The sequence below is a fragment of the Miniopterus schreibersii genome, assembly GCF_964146895.1.
Source record: "Miniopterus schreibersii genome assembly, chromosome: 7".
NCBI lineage: Eukaryota > Metazoa > Chordata > Mammalia > Chiroptera > Miniopteridae > Miniopterus > Miniopterus schreibersii.
The window spans coordinates 33,910,787-33,932,113 of NC_138108.1; positions in this window are offsets into that span (position 1 = coordinate 33,910,787).

Sequence of the window (21,327 nt, forward strand, 5' to 3'; positions counted from 1 at the left end):
CTTTTTTTCTGAAATCGTCACTCTATCATTTCTGTCCTTTGTTTTTTGTTGTTGTTGCTGTACTATAATGTACTACACGCACACACACGCACACACACGCACACACACGCACACACACACACCCCTCTTCACTCCACTTTGCTTCACAACCAAATGAAAGTAAAAATAATTAAGTCATTCTATGCAATCCAAAATATATCCCCCTCCCCTAGGTTGGCAGTTTTACTTATTTATGTAGACATTTGAGCTTCTTTATACAAAATTCATGATTTAGGCATTTACCCAAGTCACTGACAACACTATATTGCCTTTCCCTCGGCACAAATTGCTTTATAGCTTCTGGAGAACTTGGCTTGATCCCACAAGGAAGGCGCCAGGATCAATATGGGCAGGTTATTTGTTTTTTGTTTTTTTCACTAAACACACCGTTAGAATAGTGTCTCCTCCCCTCAAGACAGAACTGAAAGAAGGAAAAACTTATACACTAATGGACTAACTTCACTTTGAAAGAAACATCAGATGTGAGAGAAAACCTTCTTAGATTTTCCACGGAAACAAGGGGAAACATAAATAAGCAGAAAATATTTGACATCACAGTGCTATTTAGAAAATTGTTAAAGCACAGTAAATAAGTGGGGTTAATAATAGGACTCTGCCATTTAGATAAATGTTTCAAGAATAAATGTAGAGATTTTCACTAGTTATCAAGAAAATGTAAATTAAAGATCCTGGGCTAGGATGAGGAGAGGCACTCCTCCAGAAAAAAATGTAAGAAAGTGACAAAAAGCAGTGATCAAGATAACGGAGATTTTTAAGGGAACATTCTAAAAGTCAATACAAAAAAATCCATGATGAACATTTGTTATTAAAATTTCAAATAAGGATAGGATGTGCTGGCTGGGCCACAGTGAGATAGCCAGTGGAATGGATAAAATTTTAAAAGACTGGCAATACCAAGCGCTGCCAGGGTGTGGAGCAGCTAGAACTTGCACAAGTTGCTGGCAGAAATGTCAAAATTTACAATTCTGAAAAAAATCTCAGTAATTTCTAATAAGGTTAACATACATAGAGCTATGACTCAGAAATCTCACATTCATCTTGTTATATCCCAAGAGAGATGAAACACATTTCTTTCTACAGAAGGACTTCTACACAAGATGCTCATGAAGCTTTATCAGGAGGCTGAGGCCTGAAACAGCCGGGTGTTCATCAGCAGGAGAATGACAACCAAATCCTACCATGTTTATAACATGTGATTCTCATAGAAACTATGTGGAGAAAAAGTAACAGGTGAGATACTGTGTGATTTCACTTATAGAAAGCTCAAGAACAGACGGAATTAATCCATAATGATAGAAATTAAGCAAAGGCACACAAAAAATACGAATAAACATACTGACTGAAAAGGGACTGACAAAAATTGTTAGGTGTGATGAGGGAAAAAAGATTTTCTTGTTTTGCGTATGTGCATTTGCCAAACCCATTTAACTCCATAATTAATATCAATACATTATATTACATGTAAAACATTTCAAAAGTGGGGAAGAAAGGAAGACAAGAAAAACAGGTCTCAATTTTTTTTTACTATCACCTTCACAAGTAGCTATTTTGGACTTTTTTCCCCCCTAATTGCTTCTCCCCTATAAAGTTTTAATACCATAGATATATCTTTTTATATATTTTCCACATATCTCTAATTTATACATAATATGGTAAAATATTTTTAGTCCCTCCCCAACAACTCATTTTCATTTGGTTGGAGCAATATTACCCCCACTGAGAATGCGTGGACTACGGTTAGGTGGGCTACACAAGTAGACTTTCAGAATCATTACAGCAAAAGGTGCCAATTATTTTTTAAATAAAAATATAAGGGGTTATGAAATAATTTTTGGAAAAATATAGCCACAAATTTCAAATAATTGTTAGGGGTTTCATGAAGGAATCTTGTCCTGTCAAATAAATGCATGAAAAATGTCCCCTAAAAATTAATAAAAATAAAGTAATATTTAAAATTTAGTTATAACTCCCCTACTCCAGGTACCCAAATGAGATATTTAGATATTGGCTCAGTATCTAAAGTACTTAGTGAAGAATAAAATTAATTTCTTTGGGAAGTTGAAGGAAATTGAGTATATATTTAAAGTATATTTAACATTCTAGAACAGCCCAGCCAGGCGTGGCTCAGCAGTTGAGCATCAACCTAGGATCCAGGCGGTTGGGGTTCGATTCCGGGTCAGGGCACAGGCCCGGGTTGCGGGCTTGAGGCAGCTGATCAATGACTCTCTCATCATTGATGTTTCTCCCTCTCTCTCTCCCTCTCCTTTCCTCTCTCTGGAATCAATAAAGACATATTTTTTTAAAAAATGTAGGACAAATATTAAATATAAAATAATGCATAAACTTTTTCTGGACAAAAAGATAACTCACTGTATTCATTAATAGTCATCTGTATTAAATAACCATTTTGAATAGTTTTAAACTGATAGTTTATTTTGCATCAGAAATGATACCTCAACCAAAGTGGAAATAGAATTTTGTAATCTTGAAATTCAGAAAATTGCTTCGTTAATTTAGTTCAACAGTTATCTATATGCCCTTAATCACCGCCCCCCCCCCGCCCCCCATTCCTCATTGTAAATCTTGCTTTAAAAAAACAATTCTTAATGAAGAAGTTCTTACTGCTTTTGCATTGCTTAGAGCTGGATGTATTCCAGCAATATAAATGAAGTTTTCCTTTTACCGTTTGTTCACAATAAATAGCTTTAGCAACTCAGTGGTTATCAGAGCTATAATTAAATATTTAGTCCATATTTGTCTTTTATTATTTGAATTTTACATGGCTGGCAAAGCTACTTTAAAGTTGTAAGCTATATTATGCTGGTATATCAGGCAAATGAGTGTCTGATGGGGTGTGCTAATGTGAGCTAAAAATAAAACCCCATCTGTTCACCTTTCAAACTGCGCTGCATCAGTACCCTGCACATTGGGTACAACGTAACTAAATGAAACACAAACAAAAATGTGTTTATTTTTATCTATCTCTAACAGTGAAAGTAAGCTATCTTAAGATGAAACAATTTATGTATGATTCCATGGAATGCAACAAATTCATATGTTTGTCAAGATAAACCAAACATAAATAAAGGTAAATAATCCAGTGACCGTTTTAAGCCAAGAAAAATAAAATACTTAAGAATATATAACATGCATTTTTGATCATTTCTTCCAAATACTTGAATAACATAGATTTTAAAGTAAGTATATACCCACATATTTTTCACATATAGAATAATTTGTCAATTGGAAAATGCATATCCTTGCTTATGAATTATAATGTTACTGGCTAAGTAAAGAAAACCCTATTACTTCATTTATTTTACTTTTCTAGTCTTCATATCCTCTTGTGCATCAAAACTGTTCCTTAATGTTTTCTGCGCTGTAAATGTTCTTGTTGGGCTTTACTCAGTAAAACACCCAAACGGAGGGGGAAAAAATGTTCATGCAAATCCACTGTGTTGTTTGATATAATTCAACAATGCACTTTTGTTAAAGTATTTTAAAATTAACATTCAATATTTAGTATTTGTTTTGGATATTTTATTACACCATGATGAAGAGACAAATTTAAACTCAAATAAACATAGTCCTTTTACCCACTTATTTTATCCAGTTTTGATAGCTTTTATTGTGTGGATAACTATACTTGAGTAGTCTATTTTGAGATATACACCACTCAATATATGATTAGAACAGTGTTTTCTATTTTATACCCAATATAGTACTTGATGGCAATGTATACAGAGAGATGATAGATAGATAGATGATAGAGATAGATGATAGATAGATGATGATAGATGATAGATAGATTAGATAGATGATAGATAGATAGATAGATAGATAGATAGATAGATAGATAGATAGATAGATGATAGATAGATAGATAGATAGATAGATAGATAGATGATAGATAGATGATAGATATAGATAGATAGATGATAGATAGATAGATGATAGATAGATGATAGATGATAGATGATGATAGATAGATTAGATAGATATAGATAGATAGATGATAGATAGATAGATAGATGATAGATAAATAGATGATGATAGATGATAGATGATAGATAGATATAGATAGATAGATAGATAGATAGATAGATAGATAGATAGATAGATAGATAGATAGATAGATGATAGATAGATAGATAGATAGATAGATAGATATAGATAGATAGATAGATAGATAGATAGATAGATGATAGATAGATAGATAGATAGATGATAGATGATGATAGATAGAGATGATAGATAGATAGATAGATAGATAGATAGATAGATAGATAGATAGATAGATAGATAGATAGATAGATGATAGATAGATGATAGATGATAGGTAGATGATAGATAGATGATTGATGATAGATAGATGATAGATAGATAATAGATAGATGATAGATTAGATAGATAGATGATTGATGATAGATAGATGATAGATAATAGATAGATGATAGATTAGATAGATAGATGATAGATAGATGATAGATGATAGATAGATGATAGACGATATATAGAGAGAGATACAGTCTCTTGTGGTAGAATTAGTTTCTTTTGCAGTGAATCTGCATTTCTTTCTTTATCTTTGACAAGGATAGATATATTCCCTAGACCCTTTCCCTTTAATTTGCCTATTGATCCATATACAGGTGTTCTAGTCAAAACCAAAATAACATGAGATGCAATTGCACAAAAGGTTGTTGAAAATACTGCTCTCTAGTAATAAAAAGGTTCTGAATCATCTGTTGATAGACTATGCTTCTGTCAGCTCTCCGGGTTTCTCATGCCTCATTGCTTTGACGATGCCACTCGGTTTCTATTTTCTTACCTAACCCATTGGTCTAATGGCTCAGGTTGACTGTTCTATTTGGTTTGACAGAGTGGCCATATAATTTATTATCTAAACAAAGTCATTTTAAAAACTGAAATGGAATGATAGTATTAATCAGAATTGTCTTGGGAACACTTAGATGAGTGTTCAAGTGAAGTTATGATCACATTAGGCCAGGATTTCTGGAGTCTGTCTTTCATCTCTATACAGTGATACCACCTGAACCCAGTTACTTCTCACTTGACGCAGGGTTGGACTGAATAAAGCTCCTTTTATTTTATGTGCCCACGAGGAGAGGTGAATATGTGGTTTCTAAAATTAACACTTATCTATACTTCTCTGCTTTGCCTTATGAGATCTTCAGGTCAATTTTCCTTTTAAATAGGTCATGTCTTCTGCTCTGATTTAGACTGTTCTACAATCTGTCAACTACTTCAGAACTTCAGAACTTATCTCTTTGCCTCTGAAACTCTGAGGAAATAGTAGACAAGTCCCCACACATGCTGCACTTTGATCAAGGCATTCTCAATGTGTAGTGGCAAAGAAGAAAAGGTTTGTTTCCAAACAATTTTTATAATTTTATAATGAATAAAAATTATATTTCAAAAAAGGTGTCATTAATGAAAAATCTTTTTCTATTTTATATTAGTATCATGGGATTTAGTTTTTTTTAAGTTTTTAAGTAAAACATTATCAAATTGTAAACAAACCAAGATGGAATTGATTAGATGCCTGAATGAACAATCTCTTTGAGTGCAATTCTTGGCAAGAGACGATAAGCATTTAGAAAGGATTTCCTACTGTTGTGGGAACAGCACAACATTTCAAGGCAATGAGTTTTGAAATTAAAGCCATAAAAGAAAATAATTTTGAGTCTAATGTTTTATGAAACAGAATACAAACAGTTAAGGTTTTATAAAAAAAGAGGAGGGTGGATTTTGACAAATATTTCTGGGCTGGCAAGTATATTATTACATAATTATAGCACTCAGGAAAATATAGTCAGATAAAAAATAATATACTAGTGGATAATGTAAAGATATTTTGATAATAGAACTAATAGAGAAAATATGTGGGTGAATAAAAGAACGGATTATTTTAAAAGGACTATAACTTATAATACAATTTAACATTCTATACAAGTTAGTATTTGGTTAAGTACAAAGCACACCACTTAAACTTTTTTCAAAAAATATATATTACATTTTTACTTTGTGGTAGGTATTATTACATATTTACAGCTGGTATATAAGACTTTTAACCATAAGGGACATTTATTATCCCCTCCTGCTTTGCTCTTGAGATATATAGACACATATCAGGGCCACACTGGCTACTTAATGTGTGGTGTTTAATGACAGGCCAGCTGTCAACAGCAGGGCCATTTTGTGATAACAGCTATCAAAGTAAGAGGGTTAAATAATCTGTATTTTGTTTTCTGTCTACTAAAAATTCAAAAGCTTTTTTTCCCCAAAAGTAAAAGAATTTCAATAGAATATGACTGCGGTTATATGAGATGCTGTTCTTTGAAGTGAACCTACCTCCTTATCACTATTTTATTGGACTCAGCCATTCTTCCATCTCACTGGGCATGTCTTGTCTTATTTCCTTTAATAAACCTGTATCTTGTTTCAAATTTCTATACCTATTTTCCTCAACCTATTAACTGTCTACTATCCAGGACAACCTAGTCATTGTATTGTAATTTTAAAAGTTACACAGACATAATTATACAGACAGAATTTAATTAATTAACAAACTAATACATAACCAATACATGCATATATACATTTTAATTTCATCTAATTAAATAGAACTTACGCCAATAGTTTTCTAAAATTTACCTTTATTGTTGAAAGTATTACAGACGTCCCTTTTCTCCCATTGACCCCTTCTACCCCACCCACCCCCACCCCCGGCCTACCCAACTATGTCTGTGTCCATGGGTTATGCATCTATGCATATAAATTCTTTGGTTAATCTCTTTCTGTCTCCACTCCCCCATTCCCTCTGAGATTCTTCAGTCTTTTCCATGCTTCCATGTCTCTGGATCTATTTTGTTTGTCAGTTTATTTTGTTCATTATATTCCAGATATAAGCAAGATCATACGGTACTTGAATTTCTCTGACTGGCTTGTTTCACTTAACATAACACTCTCCAAGTCCCTCCATGCTGTCTCAAAGGGTAAGAGATCTTTCTTTTTTTATAGCTGCATAGTATTCCATTGTGTAAATGTACCACATCATTTCTATCCACTCATTTACTGATGGGCACTTGGGCTGTTTCCAAATCTTAGCTATTATAAATAGCACTGCTTTTGGTTTTTTTATGTTTTTGTTTTCTTCTTCCCTGAATTCCTACTTCTCATTTTGATTAACACATTAAGTTGTAGTGAAAATCAAAGTTAAATGACAAGTGCTTATTTTGGACAAGATGCTTATTAATTGATGCTGTAGCTTACTCTCCAACATGAAGTGATAGATTGCTAGAATAAAATTTAAATAATTCTGGACATGATTTCTAGCAAATTTACTGGTATGTAAATCCAGGAAATTGGATATTTTGTATATTTTAATTGAAGGGAAACAACCTTTATACCATAAAGAGCCAATCAACCTTTTAGTAAAACTATACTTTCATACATTGTTTAGCAAAAGTTTGCCATTGAATAGTATTACATATTATCTTAAAAGTTCTGAACATTTAGTACAAATATGTGTGTAAGACTGTGTTACATATTTAATTTGACTATACAGCTCTATAAATACTCAGGCATATTTGCAGTATGTGTTTGTGTGTATGAATATGGGATATGCGTGTGACTATGCATGGATGTAGTTGTATTTTATCTTTCTGTTATAGAGCACACTATGAGACAGATCCATCTTGAACCTGTTAATCATCTGTTTAATAATACCTTTTTTGTGTGTTCAATTAATTAGCAGATCTAATTTTAGATTGGGAAGCAGAGATCTGAACTCTTTATACAGAGTTTTCCAACTTACTACATGACCTTTGATGAGTCGTGCAACTATTCTGTGCTTCACAATAATGTAAGCACATCATAAAATAAGTTTATAGTAAGTGTATAGAAAGTTGATTTCCTCAATTTTTGATTTTTATGATTTTCTACAGCAAAAAGAAATCCTTCAACTTCTCCACTGTAAATGAATTTCTTCCAGAGTTGGATTATAAAATGATCCTCTGTTGTCATCGGCATAGAAACTAAAATTAGAAATTTCCATGAGAGAACATAGAAAAGAAGGATCCCCTCCCCACTCCAGCAAAGAGTTTAGCTTTAAGCTTTATTATCTATGTCTTTGCTTGACAAAAAATTTTGCTGAACATTTCTCATTTCACAGTACTGCAATACGTCAGCAGAAGGGATAGCATTAAAAAAAATTCCAGAGCCTGCCATTGCTTAAATATAAGTTAAATTTATATTCTGTGTTCTATTTAAGTATTTTTAAAAGCAGGGGTAATAATAGGTAACATTTACTGAGGGTATACTATGTGAAAGTTGCTATCCTAGGCATATAATGAGAGTCAATTTTATTTAATTCTCAGAAAAGCCCTGTGAAATTGATTATGTTATATGAACTGGAAACAGACTTTAACTCTGAAAAGTGGCACTTCTAGTATAAAAAAAAATTTTAATCTCATAAAATTATGGATTGAGAAAGTTTTCACCCACTTCCCTGGCCCTGGGCTTGACTCTACATAAAACATTCCAGAAAAATTAAAATGTGTCAGTTTTTAAAAACCTTCAGGGAAAGTAATTAATTTTCCTCCCTTGAAACTTAAGCAAGTTTTACTGTCAGCAAATTTTTTTCTATCTATTCTTGATTTTTTTATCTTATCCTAAAACTATAGCTTTTCTGACTTTCATGGAAATTATACACTGCTAACATATTTCACATGATAAATTGTTATATAAAGACAATTTTTAAATTCCGATGCAGAGAGTGTTAATTGTGATAATTGGCAGCACTGCCTTCATTTAAGCTAGTGGCAAAAATAGCCCACTAATGAGAGTGAGGTCAGAGAATTTAAAATCCTGGTAAAGAGTTATAGATACTTCAACTGGTGGTAGTACCGCAAACAGAGAAGGTAATAATCATCTCATATGGTTCTGCAAATAAATGGCCAGAATAGAAGAGGAACAGGTAGGAAGAAAACTAAGAGAGAGGCCCGTGTGCCCAGGACAACCTTGGGGATCAGGCGCGTGGAGGCCACTGTGATGATCCCCTGCAGGGAACCAGCCAGCCTCCTTTCTTGTCCCCCCTCATCTCTGCCTCAGATATGCTGTGGTAGGATTTTATGCCTTTCTTTGTTCTTTCTGTTTGGATGTTTTTAGGAACAATTACTATCCAACTCTCTGTTATTCCATTCTGTCTTTTTTCTTCCTTGTTCAGTCATTTCTGAAAAGAAACAAGTTTCTATAAGTTGGCCATAAGCGGGAAGCAAGGAATATTGTGGTTACAGAAAGAAAGAAAAAGTGGGTAAATTCTGTTTGTTTTACTGCTCGAGTCTATGCAAACCAGCTGTTCCCTTTAACACTCTTAATCAAAATGTATTCTAGTTTAGCTACGAGGAAGTGCTGCATTATTTTATTTTAATGAAAACATAGTATCTTAAGAAATGTCTCTTGTAAGTTTTACTTAAAGTGAGAATTAAGTAGTTATGCCATAGTTTTCCTATAAACTAAAAATAAGCAAGAAAAATTATAAAAATAAATAAAACTTGAAAATTAAGAGGAAATTTAGAAATTGTCTGTCTGTTAATGTGGGGAAAGAACTCTGAAATTTTAAAGCATAAAGGAATTAAAAACAACAAAAAAAGTCAAAACCTAATAAAATTGTACCTGGGTAACATTTTACAGATTTTCTGTGAATATCTACAACAGAAAGAATGAAAATAATTAACCTAAGTGTTAAACTTAACTTGAAATAGGCACAATAAAATTAATCAAAACAAAATAAGAGAATGAAATTATTAAAATTGAAACTAATGAAATATATCTCTAATCATCAGAAATATTGAGTCCCAGTCAACACTTTTCTGTCTTTAGAAAATGCTACTTCCGAAGGGAGATTTTCTTGGAGGTGAACAAAAAATAGGTTATTATTTGAGTAGAGAAATTTTGAGTATTTTCATCTGAAAGTAATTATTTAGATTTGAAAATTTTCAATGTTGGAAGAAGGAATTCAGCTATCATAGGCTACAAATGGAAGATAGAATCTGAATACTGAAATGCATGAAATATATACAATAGGTATATATTATATATGCCTAGCAGTAGGGATTTTATTTGTTAATTTTGAAATTGACTGACTGAGATTTTCCATTTATCCTCCATATCAAAATATTGGTCCATAATTAAAATTTCATTGTGCTGGTCTTAACTGTTAAAATGATTTCAAGTTTGTTTCTGTGCTACTGGGACAAAAGATAGGATTATCACATCCTATCATAATCCTTTGAATATAATTTTCTATTTAAAATGTTTTATTCACTATAGCCTTTCTTAAACATTAAAAATAATAAAAAGAGGTTAAAACACATGCTCTTCCATTTGTCACTATTTGGCTTTTGCATTATGAAAAACGTGTTTAACCTTTTATTTCCTAGAGCAGAAACTGTATAAAGGTATGTGAGTCGTGTAATAACTATACTATGAGTGTGCTCTTTAGGCCTCCAGGAAAGCACTCTGACATTCACCATTTAATACTTTAAATTTGTGCTCTTGTAAAGGTCAGAGAGAAAAGAAAATTTTCAAGGCACTAAGTATAGTAAATATGGGAGAAAACTCTGTGAATTACTCTTCTAAAAAGAAATCTTATTTTCTAGGAGACTTGAACAATTACGAATGTACATGATTTGTTAACATCATAACGAAGATGTCTTTCAAAAACAGTTGATCCATAAGGAATCTATGTGGCATAGAAGCCTACAATCATAATTTTAATTACAGAGAAAGCATTTGGCATCTCTTAAAAGCCTGTTCCACCATTTTGGGATCACAATGTCAAGTCCCAAATACATCTAAAAGACTTATTGTCATTTCCACTATTAATTTGGTGCTTGCTCACATTAAAGAAAAAAACCAATACACAGAACAACTTCTGTTAGCATATTCCAAAGTGATTTTCTCATAATAATTAGTGTATTTTATTTAGACTGCAAAATATCCACAGAAAAAAGTAGAAAAATATTTTCAGATGAATAGTTGATAAATACATGGTGCTGGTCTTTCAGAAAAAGCACTATTAAGTAGTTTCACATTTTTCCCCCCCAAAGCATACTGTTGGGTGAAATGTATGACAAAATGTTTCTTATTCTTATAATAAGGGGAAGTATCATATTATACTTCTAATACATAAGAAACATAAAACTTTTTTTTAGTCGTAAAGTTTATCTGGACAGTTCAAACTGTCACAAAAGAATTTTTCCAGAAAAAATATACACATGGGAAGCTTTCATATTTACTCATGAAAGAATGTGTTTCTTGTGTTTTAAGGCTAATCTCTTTCTCTCTATCCCCTGGTCTCCAAATGCATACAGAAACATAATTGTATTCATCTCTTTAAGCCTTAGGATTTAGTATAAGGCCTGGAATACACTAGAAGTTAAGTAAGCGTTAATAAACAAATTCAATACTTGCTATCACTAACAATATGTCATTTTAAAATTGTCTACTTTTGAGGTCAAAAAGAATTGAGTTTTCTGGATACTAGTAATCTCCCCATTTCCACCCAGAGAGCATAACAGCCATATGCTCGTAGATTTCATTCCTTCCCAATGGAAACTCAGCAGTTCACCTGCGGGTTCCTGTTCACCTTTCTATGCTGACAGCAGAACTTTTGGAGGTAAAGAGAATCATAAATCCATTACATACATTTATACGGTGTTATACAAAATAATCCACTGACCACTAATTCTGCAGAATATAAGAGTATTCTATTACAAAGTTATGCATTGCATCATAAAATGCATTTTCAACACATTTAACAGACGTTGTATTAAATGGTGCTAGTATCATTAGTCATCAGGAAAATTTCAGTTAAATCATAATGAAATACCTATACACACTCACCATACTGGCTAAATTTTATAAGTCTGAAAGCAACAAACATTGATGGAGGTGCAGAGTAATAGGGACTCTCATGCCACACTGGTGAGGGTTTAAATTAACACGTTTGGCAAGCAATTTGTCATCACCAGTAATGTTAGCTAAATGCAAACCTGTAACAAAGCAATTCCACTCATAAGTATAAAACTCAGAAAAATGTGTGCCTTTCTACATCAGGATGCATGCGTGGGGATGCTAATCACATCATGACAGACAATAGCCCAAACTGAGAGCGGCTGGAAAAGGCACCTGCAGGAAATTCACAAATAAGGCACCTTACATCAATCCACTGAAACACTGTATAACAGTGACCGAAATACAGCGATAAGGAACAAGTGGGTGGGGCTCAAAATGAAATGTTTAATGAAAGAAGAAAGTAGTGAAAGAATGAGAGGAAGGAAGGATAAAAGAAGGGGGGAGGGAGGGAGGAAAGATAGTTCCGTTTTTGAATATGCAGTCACCTTCTCACTGTGCCTTCAGGTGGCCTTTCCTCAGTGAGTGCATGTGGACAGAGAAAGAGACGATTCAGTTTCTTAAAATTAAAAAAATAAATTTACATTTTTATTTATACACAGAGAGGAAGTAAAATATAAAGACAAGCAAGGAAGTTATAATCTAAAAGCTAGGCCACTTGAAGGGCAGACTATGACCCTGGCAACGTTTTATTTTTTTGACCTGGAAGTTTGATGCATAATTACTCATTGTGCCATCATTTATTTTGGGGCACTTCATTCTATGTGTATAATATTTGGTAATAAAAATAATTTAAGCTTTCATGTTCTTTCCAGTAGAAAAAAAGGTCAAATAAAAGAGGCAAACTATCAGACTGCTTTCAGAATCCTCTGGAACAGAGCTCAATGAAAAAAAAAGAGAATGGAGGTGTTTATAGAATTCATAAAAATAACATGTACCTACTAATTACATTTCCTACATTTATAAAGAAAACAGATATGCCTGAGAAAGAGATAATACATCCCTGAATACAAGATTAAAGTGACGGGAAAAAATGGTGATAAAGATTGAATAAATGCAATTTTAAAAACAAAACTTGGGGAACTACTGATCCAGTCAAATTGTATGCTTCATTGTATGCATTCAGATGAGCTAAGCAATCCTGCATCAATAAATACCCCAATATCTCAGTGGTGTAGCACAACAAACACCATTTAATTCTACCATATACTACACACAGATACAGGTCAGAAGTGGGGTTGTGTCCATGGGAGTCCCTCAGAGAACCAGACTGAGCAAAGACTTCATCTCAACAGAAGTTTCTAGACTCACTGCAGCAGTAGAAATGGAACCCAGGATATTATACAGGTTTTTTTTTTTTAATGTCCCCTCTCATGTTTTTTGGTCTAAGTCATAAAGCTACATTAAATTCGAATGGGGATTCTATGAACTGAATTATGTCCACCCTGCAGCCCAATTCATGTGTTTAAAAGTCCTAACCCCCAACGTGATGTGTTTGGAATTAGCTCTTAGGAGATAAGACTAAATGAGATTATAAGGAGGACTGGCGGCCTTATCAGAAGAAGGAGAGAGAGAGAGACAGAGAGGGGGAGGGAGATTTCTCTCTCTCTTCTTGTATCCACACCAGTGAAACCCCTGTGAAGACATAGTGAGAAGGCAGGTGGGTGCGAGCCAGGAAAAGAGCTCTGGCCAGCACACAGCAGTGCCGGCTCCCTGATCGCAGGCTCCCACCCGCGGGAACTGCGAGGAAACACATTTTTGTTGTTTAGCCAACATTCTCTCATATTTTGTTATGGCAGCCTGAGCAGACTAAGACAGACAGATATAGAAAATACAATTCTACCATATGCTTGGAAAGCAGAGAGCCAGAAATATTTATAAACAGCACTAATGTATACCATAATTATAAATATTTAAAATGTAAAATTAAAGATATGAATAACAAGATTTGGCAGAGCAACAGAGAGATGGGAGTAAAGCAAAAGTGGGTTGTTAATTTGCTCATTTTTCATAGCAGAAAACAGTAGATATACAATAAAAAAATTCAAAACAAAAACATAATTCTGAAACTAATAATTTTTAATGATTTTTTAAGTTCAGATGAATTCTGTTTGAATATAATATCCCTTGTTGTGAAGTGATATAATTTTAACTTTAATCATTTCTTTAGTTTTACTTCAGTATTTTTCTAATGAAAGTATAAAATTTAATATTTGTTTTTATAAAAAGTGTTTTGTGTAATTTAATTTTTGTGTATTATTTGCATCTATTGTTCCCCCTCAATCGTTCATTCACCCTCCCTAATTGTATATCAGACTGAATGCCTAAAACATTTTCTTAAAATTACCACAAAAAAACAAAAGGAGATTTTAAGGTATTAAATATGTTATATTAAAACTGTTATCACCAATACAACCAGAATAACCATATCGTATTTAATCCTCTGATTACTTTAAAAATTTATTTTAATATTTTTAAGAAAGTTCATCTATGCTGTGCCTTATACCTTTTGAGGCTAGCTCTCAAATTAACCATGACTTTCACTTGATGTTCTATTATTGACTTTTTAAAATTGTTGTAGAATTTCTAACCTTCCTCTAAGTTATAAGACAACTGAAAAGATGTAGTGTCATAACTGTTGATACAGTGCAACTCATTTTCTCTAATTTTTTTTTTTTTTAAAAAATGCAATGCTGTAAATGTGAGTTAATTTTATGTACCCAACTCTATTGTCTGCTGTCTGGTAATGTCTTTCCTTATCTGTATAAATCCTATGCACATAGTAGATTAAGACAAAAGACTGAAGTCACAAATAAATGTCTTTGTTTCCATCTCCTTGTAGGTTTTATCACAATTAATTTGTATTTCTCTGTATTACAAGAAGCACCAGATGTTTTGATCATTTTAAAAACCAGTTTTTATAAGTATTTGCACAAATATAATATAAAGAAAAACTTTCACTTACATGTAGAGGGACTGAGACAAAATAAAGAAAGAAGAATTCAGTGGTGATTCTAAGTAAGGTGCTACAATTAAGTAAAATTTTCAGGAAAATAATCTTCAAGGTCATGGACCTTGAACTAAAATTCATTAAGTAGTTCTGGAAGCTGAATTGAATTTGAAAGATCAAGTCTGAGATTCTATCTTTGTTCTGTTTGCTGCAGTTTTAGCAATCAATAAAGCCTATCACATCCTTTGTATATTTTCCCTCAAAAGTGAGTTCTTAGGAGAATGAGAAGAATTAGAGTTAAATGTGCATTGGAAAAGATTAATAAAGGGACATAGTTTTTTTGTGTATTTTTTGTGTTGTTTTGAGAGAGAGGAAGGGAGAGGTGGGGTGGGAACATCAATCTGTTGTTCCACTTATTTATGCATTCATTGGTTGATTCTTGTGCATGCCCTGCCTGGGAGAGAGAGAGAGAGATTAATATGATTAACTTATTTAGTACTTAATATTGCCATTTACATAATAATATTTTTATTTTTTTTGCTTTTCTGTAATTTTGGGCATGGCTTTTAAAAATTACTTCATAAAGTGATAAATGTTTTCAACTGTATGGTAATAACAAATATTTTTATTATCCCTTTTTTAGCATATATATGACTATACCAACAAAAAATAGTTAGATATATTTTGTTAATCTATACTTCAATGAAAATACATTGCTGAAACAGTAATTTTTAGTTTAATAGAAAGTATAACATTTGAAAAGCATTCTTATGATAATTGACATTACTAATACATCTCTAAATCTGTACAATATTAATCACAAAACAAAAACTAATCAAAGAAACAGTTTAAAATTTAAGAAAGAATATGAATTCATAATTCAAAAAGTTTTATAAATTTCACAATAATTATTTTCAACATATTCCTCCTTTCATATTCTTGCTCACATCCCATCACAAAATATGTCATTTTATCGAACCTATTATTCTGCTCTGACCATTAACTATCGTGAATAATAGAATAGCCAGCGCATATATGTGTATATGTATGTACATATGTGTGCACACATGCATGTATATGCATGTGCATATTTGTATGTGTGTACATGTGTGTGCATGTACATGTGTGTGTGTGCATGTGTGGATATGTGTGTGGATATGTATGCAATTACCATGTGTATGCATATATATTATCTCCCACACTATAAGAGCCATGATAGCAAATCTATAATGATGAGGGCTATTGTCTTTTTGTATTTCTCGTATGTTTACTTATATAATTTATAAGTGCTTAATAAAGATTTATTAGTAAATGCCATCTTTATTCTCATGAGGAAACAAAAAGACTGATATTTCACGAGGTCTATGTTCATTCAAAACAATGTGTTATTTTATTTTTATTTTTTGGATCTTGAGACTCTTTGTCTTCCTATATAAAACATAACACAATGAAGAAATGCATATGCTATGCAGAGGAAGACATCTAAGGTGCATGACTTCTTGATGTGTTTAAAGCCTCTTGATTTAAAAAATACAGCAGGGTTAAAAGTCTTGCTGCTATGCATAATTTTGGAGTAGGGGAATTTCTTGAGGTGGGTACAAAAGCCATGTATCTTAATTCAAGAAAGATAAACCTGGTAGTGGGAATTAAGGAAAATAAACCAAGGAAGAAAGATAAAGCTCTGATAGTAAGTTATAGTACCCAAAATTTTATTTATCCAAATTATTATCACCACTAATAACAATTTTAGTATACCTTAAATTTGCTGAACATATGAATTTTGCAGAGGAAACATTCTTGAAATGAGTGTAAATTACTAGCTGCTGCCTCAGTTTAGCAAAAACTTTTCTGCAGCTTTGCTGGTACATCATTTCACCTCTCTCTAAACAGCACTGGTTGGCCTAGAGATCAATTTGGACCATTAAAAAATACTATTCAGTGCAAATGCTTATAGTAAAATCACTCTTTACAGTCCCACTCACACTTGCATATTGAACTCCATTCCCATGAGTATCTGCCCCCCAATCATATGGGAGACCAAGTGAAACCAAGGCCAGAGGGTAGAACCCTGCCAATGTGTGCATGCCTGCTTTCTAACTCCAAGATTCTTCCTATAGTGCTTATATCTTAGGTGTTAGCATGTTTGTTGAATAGTATTTATTTTATTCTTGGTCACCTATTAGTTGAAATATATATTATCAACTTCCATTCACTTTATCCTAAGGATGCTGTAGGGAACAGAGTGTTTTCAAAAATCTTATAAAACTTTCACTTTTCTAGGAACTGAAAACACAGAGTATTTCCAAAATGTAACATAGAAAGTGCCATGAAAATCTGGCCACTGAAAGACAAAATGATCTTAAGCAGCCGAACATGATAGAAAGTAACAATGCAATTCAATCTTTAATATCGTTGTAAAGTAATACTGTTTGGGAGGATTACACTATGAAATGTCTTTGGCAGCAAGATTGCCTTATAATTCATTTAAGAGCCCTGCTAAAAACATTGACAGCTGCCCCAGTCAAGAGGGTGAATGCTGCAGCTTTGCTCAATGCTACAGAGTCACCCCATTTTGAAGCCTGCACTGTGGCTCTCTACCAGCTTTCTGGCCTTTTAAAAGTAAGGTCTCAGCCTGTTCTCCAGTTTCGGTGGGCCATTAATGCTCTGTCTCTCACTCTGTCCCTTCTTGACCCCTGAATGTGACCACTTCCTCACAAGGTGCTGCTGTGCATTAGTGATTTCACTAGTGCTAAAGGTTAAACCTGATTTTAAAGGAATCTTAGATAACCAGGTGCCATAGGAGCAAATAAAATAGATTTAAAGTAAGGTCTCAGTAAAATTTAAGAAAGTTCTTCAGGCTACAAGGAATAATTTATTGAGTGATCAAAATTATTAATTTCTGACCTTAATAAATTGTTAATAAATTATAAGAAATTATATGATGTGTGATAAAGAAAAATTATTTTAGCCTATGGTAAAGCCAGAATTGAAATAGATTATTTTCTTATTGCTATCTTTTACATATGCATATGGTCTTTTTAACACACTTTACATGTTTGTTAAAAAGAGAAAAAAAGATCCCTGGCTGGTGTGGCTCAGTTGGCTGGGCATTGTCCCGTGTACCCAAAGGCTGACAGGATGATTTCCCGTCAGGGCACATGCTCGGGCTGTGGGCTTGATCCCCAGTAGGGGGGTGTGCAAGGGGCAGTCATTGATGTTCCTCTCTCCCTCTCCTTTCCCCTCTCTCTAAAAAATCAATAAATAAAAAAAATTAAAAAGAAGAATGTTCCATGAAGTCTGTTAATTTATTCTTTCTGTATTTTGCTGCTACTTTCAGCAAACCACATGACCTCAATCCTCATTACCCACTTAGACACATCTGTTTTATGAAGCCTGTGTAGAAAGTTACTCAAAGTGATGGTGTCATGGGAAGAAAAGTAAAAGAGTAATAAAATCAGAAGCCCATAGTGTCTCATTAAAATTGCTTCAAACACACATTAATAAATGATATTCTATGATAATCAAATACATTGCTCCCCTACCACTGCATTGTTTGAAGTTTTGTTTGTTTGCTTTGTTAATCCTCCCTAGGATACTTTTTTCATTTGTTTAGAGAAAGTGGAAGGGAGAAAGGAAGTGGGGGGGTGGGGAGAAACATCGATGGGAGAGAGATACATCTATTGGTTGCCTCCTGCTGCTTGAGCCCGGACCAGGGCCATGGATCCAACCTGCAACCCAGTGTGTGCCCTTGACCCGGAATCGAACCGAAGACCCTTTGGTGTGAGGGCCAGCATTCTAACCACCTAGCAACGCTGGTTAGGGCTGCTCCAAGATTTTTGTTTTATTTTTTAACCTTCACCTGAGGATAATTTTTCCCATTGCTTTTCAGAGAGTGGAATGGAAAGAGAGAGAGAGTGAGAAGCACTGACGTGAGACACAATTGGTTGCCTCCTGCACTCACCCCGATTAGGGGCAGGGATCGAGCCTGCAACTGAGGTCCATGCCCTTGGTCAGAATCAAACCCAGGACCCTTAAGTCCTCGGACCAGTGCTCTAACCACTGAGCCAAAATGGCTAGAGCTCCAAGATTTTTAATTAATGCACTTATCATAAATAAATGTTGGAATTATTTATTCCAACTGACACTATCAATAAAAGACAAGCCACCTTTAAATTATTTAAGAGGAATAAATGACATTTACCATGAATATTTAGTTGCTGAAGCAGCCTTATTCTGTAAATTGCACTTTGTTGAACAAAACAATTATCTAAACTTTACCATGACATTTCCTGCACAGCTTTCAAATAAATTCCACAAAGTACTTTTTGTTCTTTTCATAAACAGTTGACCTATTAGACTAAAAAAAAAGCATTTCTTAAAATTCTCTCTTAAATACTGAAAATAGGAATAACTTAGTGTGAAAACGTCTCCAAATAAGTGGTTGAATTTTGACAACACATAAAATTTGTCAGTGTAAGAAAAACATATGAAATAATTTGGGAAATAAAAAGCATTAGGTGAAATCACATTACTAAATGAAAGAGCAGAGTCATTTTATTCAGTATACAAAAATTGTTGAACAGAATGTATAATAAGGTTTTTCTATTGAAAAATTAATGCTGATAGTGAAAACATGCAATGAGTATGATTTACTCTACTATTTTGTCCCATAGCTAAAGGAAATAATAGAAGTAACATATTCTGAAAACAGTCAAATTAGACAAATCCATAGGCAGCTTTTAGAAATGAGAGAGATTTCATGTTTAACAGCTATGGGGGAAGATAAACAAAAGTTGAATTTCACTTTCACATAATGGAAAAAGAATGCCAATGTTAATGCAACATAGAAATTTTAGTTGTTACTAATGAGATATTAAATATCTTTTTGAGGAAATTATATTTTAGGTTTAGAAAGACAAGGCATAGCTGGTTAACAAAAAATATAGAAAAAATAAACAAATCTATCTTTAAAAGCAAAGTTATTATTATAAAAAGCTTATTTTAACCCAAAAGAACATTCAAGAGAGATGATATTATTTAGTTTTAAAGATCCTAACCATGGGAGCAGAGAGACCCTCATCTGCATCCCAGTTCTGACTGATTTTCACAGTGTCACCTTAATGAATTTAATTCACTTCTCCGAGCCTTGCTTTCTTTACTTTAAAGAGGTATAAAAATTATTGGGAAGAGCTTAGAATAATTTTTCATTTTTAAGAAGAAATCAGTAAATAGTAGATAATATTATCATCCTTATTATTGAGGAAATTAAACATAATATTATTCTCATGTTTGGATAATTTTTAATACTTATTGCAAGCAGTAATAAGTTATGGAAAATAGCATATCTGAATAGTATACTGAACTTTTAACTTTATCATTTGAGTTTTTAAAGGTAATAAAAATTTAATTTCAGATAAATAGAGAATATTAAAACCCTTGCATAATAATACATTGTGTTGTTTTTTTCAATTCCAAGTTAAGTGGTTTAGGAGAAAGTCAAAGATCAACCTATTCAATCACAAAAAGTTCTTACTCATTTTGCTTCAAAACCCAGCCCCTTCTATGTCCTGCACACCCACTGATTTAATCTAGAGCTTCATTCTTTCTTTCTCAGCCACCATAATTGCCTCCTAATTGCCCTCCCTCTAGCAGCTCCCCTCCGTTACAGGCCGTCTTCCCAACAGCTCATAGAACAGTGTTGCTAAAACAATTCTCATCATATATCTCAGCTCCCTATTTTGTAACACCCTTATATCTTTCTTCTTGTAGTCTAGTTATAGAGTGAACTGTGTTTTCCAAAATCTACTCCGAATCTACATTTCCAACCAGAAATGCAGCACTCCCCCCAGGACCCCTCAGTCCAGCCACCGATAACAGCTCACCATTGCCCCTTGGCCACACCTTTTAAGGTGCTTTGCGTGTCTTCATCTTCTGCTTGGAGAGCGTCCTTCCACCTGCCTAATTTATTCCCTTCTAAAGACTCAGTTCATAGTTTACCTTTTCTCAAGTCTTCTCCAATTTCTCCACAGGGCAACATATACCCCTGTTCTGTACTATTACAAAACTGTGCTCAAAATGCCACTATATTTCTTGATGCACAAAATAGACTTATTCGTCCACGTTTCCTTCCTTACAAATCTTCCTTTATTGACTTTTTCCTCAGTTTTAAAGGATTCCCAATTTCCTCTAAATTATATAATTGAAAAGATATCACATTGTAACTATTTATGTGGTGTGACACATTTTTTTAATTTTTAAAAACACTATGCAACACTGTAAACATGAGCTACTTTTATACTCTCGGGTCTCTTGCATACTGTCTGGCAATGGCTTTCCATACCGGTAAATCCTACGCACACAATAGATAAAGACAAAGCCTG